This window comes from Megalops cyprinoides, chromosome 21, assembly GCF_013368585.1.
Source record: "Megalops cyprinoides isolate fMegCyp1 chromosome 21, fMegCyp1.pri, whole genome shotgun sequence".
Classification (NCBI taxonomy): Eukaryota; Metazoa; Chordata; class Actinopteri; order Elopiformes; family Megalopidae; genus Megalops; species Megalops cyprinoides.
The window spans coordinates 9,796,686-9,805,638 of record NC_050603.1 but is presented as its reverse complement, the minus strand read 5'-3'; positions in this window follow the sequence as shown (position 1 = coordinate 9,805,638).

Sequence of the window (8,953 nt, the reverse complement as noted above, 5' to 3'; positions counted from 1 at the left end):
GCGTTACGTATGTCATGGACGACAGTAAAAACCATAATCAAAAATTGATTAAATATGGACCTTGCCGAGACGTGTCATCCCTCCAAGACTGATAGATGGTTGTACATCAGGGAGGGTACCAAGAAGTCAACATTAAAAACCACAGGACGTCATGGCAGTGTGTGTAGATAAAGCTAGAAAAAGTCTTCACTTGTCTTGATTTCAGCCTTTAAGACACCAAAAACAAGAAATTCTGAAAAGTTGTGTAGACTTTCTAGATCTACTGTAATTACACAGTTTATCCCAAGCCATAAAGATAATCACTAAACCAATGTTTAACCCTTACTATAAAATATCCCAGAACCAAGCTTAAAATTGTCTGAAATGACATCAATTGTGTTTCAATGTGTACTGGAGCTACAATTACCCAGCACTCACACTACTCACGCCAAGTACAATAAGTGTTGGTCAGTCATTAACTACACAGGTAAATTAACAAAAGCATATGAAGTGTGGTAAGCATTTGAAACGGGCTGAGCAGGAAACATGGTCTTTTACTCCCCCACACCCACAAAACGATGACTTAGAGGTATGGAGGTGGAAGCACCAAATCACTTGTGCACAACCGCAGCTAGCACTACCAACGGAATAAGACAGAGCAGTGACTTCTTAGATTCCCCAGTATAAATCAGAAACGACAGCACAAGAGAGTTATATATATAGCACACATATTTGATCATGCCTACCTGTGTAAAGGGCTGGGATGCGATGGCATGTCAGCTGGTGGTGGGAAGTGCCTGTATTATCTCACATCTCGCTCTCTTTTATATTCCCGCTGTAGGGTTGCCATGTCCTACTAGTGATGTCAATGGGCTGTTGGAGGAGGAGAGTGATGGGAAGCCAATCATTCTTACAGGCATGGTAGTGGTACTTCACATGAATGTTCATGTCTCTCCTCTCGGTTGCTTGCTCGCTCTTATCCTCTCCACTGATTTGCATTTTTGAACAGCGTAAGTACTGTGTGTAGTATCAGATAGCCTCCCTTCCCTCGTCATGGCAGAAATAATAAAGCCTTTTTTTTTTACCAAAGAAAAACATTACCTTTCGGGTCTGAGACAGAGTTGTGACCAAGGAAAAAATGTATCTGGGAAATTGTACATTTCAAATTCCACAGAGAGAACTACATTTCATTCTTAGAATAGATAAGTTTACTGTTTTGTGGTGTTGCATTTTTCACCAAGTGAAATCATAGTCATTTTAGGATTATTTCTTAAAGCTGGGACAGCATTGGTGTGGAACCTTAAAAGACCAATAGTAAGTCCTCAAAAATAACTGCATTGAAATGACCAGTTGACTAAAACTACAGGATAGTGCTGTTTCCAAAACAGTAGCAGTTTGTATAATACAGAAATTAATGTTTTGGATCAGGAGATATTCAACCTTAGTTTTAAGAGGTGGGACTGGATGTTTATGTGCTCCACAAGGCTCCATTGAGCGATGACGTCATTTTTTTCCTAGAGATTTTGTATAACATGCGCAACTGTTGAGCATTTCATGCTTTATGAGTCTATGCAAATTGCCCTGTTGATTTGCATGCATGAACTTTTTCCAAATGTAAACAAAGCTTCAACTGAGAGCTTGTACAACGGTAGTGAAATGGCAGTAAAATCAGATCTAAACTTTCTCTCAGATGCAAAAACACGGCCATTTCTTCCAGGCTTACTGTACAGGGCCCCATTCTCCAGAAGGCACACAGCGCTGCAAAGGTGGTCAGGTGACTGCCACAATACTGCCATTGTGGACGTATCAGATGTAACCACACATTGGCAACATTCGAAAAATAATAGAATACTGTCTTCAAAACGGTCAATGAGTTTTAATAGTTACAGTTAAAAAGGTGAACTGAGATCAACTTAAAGGTTATTATCTATTACATTATCTATTGTAACTATCTATTATATTATCCATTGTATGGTCATTACCTACTGTACAATGCACTGGCTTAGCTGACACTATAATTGAAGGCATCTCTCTATGTCTAAAGTATGAATGATGAGAGAACGCCATCACAATTTTATAGGCTTTACCATTGTTGGCACAAGTAGGCTTTCCTTCCTTCAAAAAATGATAGCCCATAAGATTATCTGTTCACCTTTAAAAGTATTGACGCACAATGCACTTACATTTTCAAAAGGCAAATATTCATATGTACTGTATATTCAAATATATTCATAAATTTGAAACCACACCCACTCATCCCAGTACTCTTGTCATGGTGTGCTACTGCTGCTGCCTCACATATGAGTGAAGTTTGAAACAAAGTGTACTGTCATTACACCCACACACATGGGCAGGGTGTGTATGCTTTGCTCATCTTATTCATCAACAGTTTCCTAGAGCACTTTTATACATGTTCCACTTGGAGGTATTGTAATTCTTTTGAAAATTACGCACTAAAACACATTAAGAAGAAATCATTAAACCTGAAGTTGTGTTAAATGTCAAATAAAATGTTGTGCAAGTTGTATCCCAAGGATTTTTTTGTCACATTCCCCTGGTTTTCATAATTCTGTTTAATATTTTCTTTCTGAGTGACATCTAAAGCATAAAGCCTTAGTTGCCATTGGGATAGGCTTTGATTAGATGATTATTGACATATCGATTATCATATCGATCAAAATCAATATCATTAAATATGTAAGGCTCATCTCAAATTTGTGGATTGTTGACACATAGGAGGAATTACAATTGTTTGACCATTAATAAAAAACATGAATGATTTCAGGTACACGTTGAGGTAGAAGGTACAAATGCATAGGCCAGGAGTACAGAGAGAACAGCTAATAGGAAGAACACTCTGGGCAAGAGCAGAGGAGAATGAACCACTTCTCCACAGCATTTACATTCTACACATACATACATCGTCTGCAACCTCGACTTAATCAAGATTCCAGAGGAAAGACTTCTCTGATTGCTTTGTGGGGGGAGGTATCATGCTCACATGGTTCTTGCATCAAAATCCTGCCAAAAAATGAAAAATAAAAGGAACTTCGGGAATGACTTTTAGCATAAATACACAGAAGATGATCAGAGAGATGGTTGCTGTGCTGTCAAGCTTCCAGACATGAATGCACACCACATCCTGCTGATGGGGATGTGCTTCATTTAAGATCCTATTAGAAGAAATCTAGCAACATTTCAGTAGATGGCTCAGAGTGCTGTGTCCCTTCCACTCACAGTTTTAATTGTTTATCATGATTAGAAAATACACAATGTCCCAGAACGGAGCAGCACTCCAGCACACATCATAAGCCTGCTATTTCACACCCTGACCACAGGGGGGAGACGGAGCACCACGGCAGGCCAGTTTCCCCACCCAGTAGCCCCCTCCCCAAGGCTCCTCACTCCAAGTCATCTCAACACTGCAGAGTCACCTGTGGAGAAAATAGATGTTCACTGGTGATAAAAGGAAACTCCAACAATAATATTATAACACTTTGCACTTACATCACAACAAAATGTTGCAGCCACTTTCACACTGCTGTTTATTTAACTGTGCATCTCCCCTGAATTTAGCATGTCACAGACTCCCTCTAATCCACTGTCATTCCACAGGAGAGTGTGCTGCTCTGTTCCAGCCTCTCTCAAGGTCAGTGTGTCAGAGAGAGAGACCAGGTGTTTCTCAGTGGCTGGTTATCTGGGACTAACCACCCACTGAGTAAGAGGATTTTACCGTGTTCCTGGGAACATTCATTCAGTGTTTGCAATATGTCGCCACCAAGTACCATAAACAACCACAAACTGGCACAAAGTGTGACTCTTACCCCAGATGAACAAACACACAATGAAGAACCACTGCTAACAGCAAAGTAACTTAAGGTGTCAGAAATGATCATTGCAAACAGATATAAGTATTATCTATATTGTTATGAAAACTCTGCTTATATTTGTCTGATAGGCATATCTTATTAAATCTGACTTGACTTGAAAAAATATTGCTCTCACCCTGACTGCAGTAGAAAAGTGTCCAGATGAAGATGGTGATAAAATTCATTGTAGCTCTGGGTTCTGTTGTCATGACAGACAGCTCTCAGTCATGAAGTGTTAAACTGACAGGATTATAAACACTCCCAGAGCATTGGGACCACCACATGAAAACCACCAAAACTGTTAAGTTACCCGCTCATTTTTGTCTACCTTTTCCTGTTGAAAATAAAAACCTTCACATTTAGCATAGAGAAGGGAAAATGTCATATGCATTTCTCCTGCAGGTATAACTGTATGATTATTTTCATCATAGACTGGTTTGCTCAAATTAAAATTAGCGAAGCAAAACTTTTTAAGGTTAAGAATATTAAAATTGCTTGATATATACTGGAATGTTCTCTCTGCATGTGACAGGAAGGGGCTTTGCATACCTGTCCTGCATCACTGCACCACACACTTTAAAAGCCCCAGTGCTGATCAGTGTCTGTTCAGCCCTTTGAGATACACTTACTCAGACAGCACAATGATGATGTCGCTCTTTCTACTGTTAGTGGTGATTGAGCTCTTTGCTCATGGTAAGACAATCTGATGTGTTTTGACATTTGGTGATATTGCTTTTTTTGTTGTTGTTGCCATTCTATTCTGATGTGTATAATAGCACTTAGCAATTCAACATGCATAAAATATCAATTTTCTGTGTTGCAGTAGATTTTTTTTATTTAATGTGTTTCCTGGTTTTGTTTTTCAGAGACAGCAGCAGATATAGTCATGACTCAGTCTCCAGCAATTCATTCTGTTCAGCAGGGAGGCACTGTCTCTATCAGCTGTACAGCCAGTCAGAGTGTTAGCAGCTTCCTCAGCTGGTACCTGCAGAAACCTGGTCAGGCTCCTAAACTTCTGATTTATTATGCTACTACTCGCCAGTCTGGGATTCCTGATCGTTTCAGTGGGAGTGGATCTGGGACTCAGTTTACACTGAAAATTACTGGAGTCCAAGCTGAAGATGCAGGAGATTATTACTGTCAGCAGGGCTCTAGTGGGTTACACAGTGTTACAGCCCTGTACAAAAACCTCCCTCAGTCAGACTGCAGGTGCTGAGGGGGAGGCACTGACCTGAGACGCTGTTACTAACAGCAGGCCTGCAGGGGGCGACGCAGAGCTGCAGCCTGTACATAAACCTCTTTGAGCTGAAGAGCTGCTCTGCTTCATATACAGAAGCCACAGCAGAGCTGCCACTGCTGACCCACTCACTTCTGTAGCAGAACATCACAGCAGCCACATACATCACATGCATCAGCATTACTGCTTACAAGGGAGAACCAACAACAGGCAGCTCAAAGTTCTGCCAGAAGAGAAATGAACATCATTCAAAATGTCACTAGAGCAATATCATTAGAGGAAAAACTTTATTGCTATGTCTGGGGTGAAAGATTTTTGACTATGGAGGATGTGTTTTTCAGGTAGAACCCAGATGGCATCACAGCTGTAGCGGACAGGATTAGAGTATTGTAATATACTTTTCCTCCTTTACTGAAATAATTAACTTTCCCAGTGCTCACCAGAGACACATTTTCCCTCTACTATATGAATTGTACTAATGCCAATTTGATCATTTTCGTTGCAATGTCCTAGTACAGTAATATGAATGTTAAATACTTTAATGTACTGTAGCTATGATTTGCTGCTTTGCCTGTGACTGTTGTAAAACTAGTCCCGGTGAAATCACAACCCTAGTAGGTCCATTTTCCTTTGCAGAAATTAAAAGTGATCCAACTGAAAAGGTTTACATATATAAACATTCTGTCTCGAGGTAAACATTATGAATTGTCTAAGGCTAAGCTATACCAGTTACACTTGCTGAGGTCAAAAGTCCTACCCTACATGTATTTATGTAAATGTAACAACATAAAACGGAGGAAAAATAATTGTCATATGGAAATGAGACAGTTGTACTCTTCAGTCAAACAAACTGTTTGCAGATCCTTTTTCACTATCCTTTTGATATTTTTTGACATAGAGTGGATATAGGTGATGTGTTTTACTGTACTTCTACCGACATTAAGAACAGTACATCCTGTTTCCTGCCTCCATACCTCCAAAATCAAGGGTTTCAGTGGGACCTCCATGTAGATATGAGAAGCTCTCTGTCTTCAAGCAGAAGTTATCTAGTGAAATTTCTTTGATATTTCCTTTTGTTCAACATTTTGCACATTTTTCATATTTAAATGAGAAAAAAAGAATAACACACAATGAAATGCCTATAAAAAGTACATTTGAAATGAAATACATAACCAGCATAATCTATTCTGTAAAAATTGCTCTCTGATATGCTGCTGACCTGGGACTGTTAGAGGTAAACTGGTCTCTGTGTCACAGTCCACAGCACTGCTGGGCTGCAAGTGTCTGCTGTACCCAGGAAGAGCATTTGCATAGAGAGGACACTTTGCATTGGCAGCACATGCTTCAGTGCTCTGGGAGTGTTTATAATCCTGTGAATTTAATACTTCATGACTGAGAGCTGTCTGTCATGACAACAGAACTAAGAGCAACAATGAATTTTATCACCATCTTCATCTGGACACTTTTCTACTGCAGTCAGGGTGAGAGCAATATTTTAAATGTTTTAAATTTTATATGGTATGCGTGACAGACAAATCTAAGCAGAGTTCATGTGAATATAAAAAAATTACTGACACCTGTTTGCATATATTCTTTTTCACTATTAATTCTCAGCATGGCTATCAGGTTGTTATGACTACACTTTTTCTCTTTTTCACTTCAGGGTCTTGGGGGCAGGTTGTTCTGACTCAGTCTGCAGCCAAGTCAGTTCAGACTGGTCAATCAGTCTCCATTGACTGTAAGGCCAGTACAGCAGTTGCCACTTATAGTGGCTCTCAGTACTATCTTGCCTGGTACCAGCAGAGATCTGGAGAAGCTCCTAAACCCCTGATCTACCGGACATCAAGCAGATACTCAGGAGTGTCCTCTAGATTCAGTGGCAGTGGGAGAGGAAATGGGCTTGATTTCACTCTGACCATCAGTAATTTCCAGGCTGAAGATGCAGGAGATTATTACTGTCAGAGCTACCACAGTGGTGGGGTGTTCACACAGCGTTAGAGAGTCATACAAAAACCTCCCTCACTCAGACTGCACAGAGTCTGTGCTGCTGCAGCTGAGACCTACTGCAGGTGCAGGAGGGGAGCCACTGACCCAGGACACTGAGGAACTCTGCTCTCCTACACTGAACTTTAATGTTACATACCTTCTAACCTGATTCAAAGGCACAGAAAGTGAATGGCAAGACATTCAAAATGTTGCAAGTGATTCCCTGTTGGACTACATTTGTAGGGTGTTTTCAATCCAAAATCTTCATTTTTTTTTAAAAATGTCAGTATGTCCAATATATTTACCATATAATAATGTCCTTATATTCATATATTTCAATCTGAGGGAAATTCAAAACCAGTGACGTCAAATTTATCACATGCAAGATTTAAACATTTTTCATGTTAAAAATCCTAAAAAGAGTTAGAACAGGGTACCACAATCAACCAAAGAGCACCTTAACCTACCATAAGCAACAAGAAACTACTGAATGCCAAATATGATGAAATATCATAACATTATGCAAAGCTATCAAGGACTGCCACATACTCCCACATGCTAGACGCCACAATTCTTTCAATTTAACCCACGAACATAAAACACTTGAAAAATCTTTTTTTCAATTTGAAAACAAAAAGAAAACATGCAATGCAAATGAAAACTGGAATTCCTTACTCAGATACACTGCAGATTTCCTATTGATCCATGTATAGCAAATAATTTTTGAAAAGTTTCTTACAAAATGAAATTAATAGAATAAGATGACAGAAAATGAAAATATTCTCAGATATCTAAATTATGAACATATCCAAATGAATTTATGAATGCTTTAATGCTTGAAGTATATTCAAATTAATATGAATTTAGAAGTACATGTTTCCAGTGTGGTAACACATTTATATAGGAACATTTTATGGCATAATTTCTGCATTGCAGTGGCCCTACAGCACAAGGGCCCCAGCCCTCTATAGAGCCAATGCCGTACATGCCTCAGAGATCCTCTCTTTCTCTCTGTGTAACAGGATTTGTATAGAGGAAGGGGCTTTGCATACCTGTCCTGCCTCACTGCTCCACACACTTTAAAAGCCCCAGTGCTGATCAGTGTCTGTTCAGCTCTTTCAGACATACTGCCTCAAACAGCACAACGATGATGTCGCTCTTTCTACTGTTTGTGGTGATGGGACTCCTTGCACAGGGTAAAGTGATCTAATCTGGGATTTTGATGATATTTCTTTTGTTGTTCTTATTTTATTCAGATTTGGTTAATGTCTGAATTACTGTTTATATGTACAGATCTTATCAATTGTTATTCCATCGTGAAATTGCTTTTCGATTTAATATCTATTTCCTTGCTTTGTTTTTCAGGATCAGCAGCAGATGTAGTTCTGACTCAGTCTCCAGCAACTCATTCTGTTCAGCAGGGAGGCACTGTCTCTATCAGCTGTACAGCCAGTCAGACTGTTTATAGCAGCGACTACCTCCACTGGTACCTGCAGAAACCTGGTCAGGCTCCTAAATTTCTGATTTATAGAGCTACCGTTCGCCAGTCTGGGATTCCTGATCGTTTCAGTGGGAGTGGATCTGGGACTCACTTTACTTTGAAAATCAGTGGAGTCCAACCTGAAGATGCAGGATACTACTACTGTCAGAGCTACCACTACATCAGTAGTACACGCGTGTTCACACAGTGTTAGAGAGTCGTACAAAAACCTCCCTCAGTCAGACTGCACGGAGACTGCACTGCTGCAGCTGGGAGCAATGGGGGGGGGGGGGTTACTGACCTGGAACACTGGGAAAATCTGCCATACCACACTGTGATTCAACTTTTCAGTAATAACTCCCAAAGACCTTCAAATTTCTTCCAACACTCAAATTATTGTCT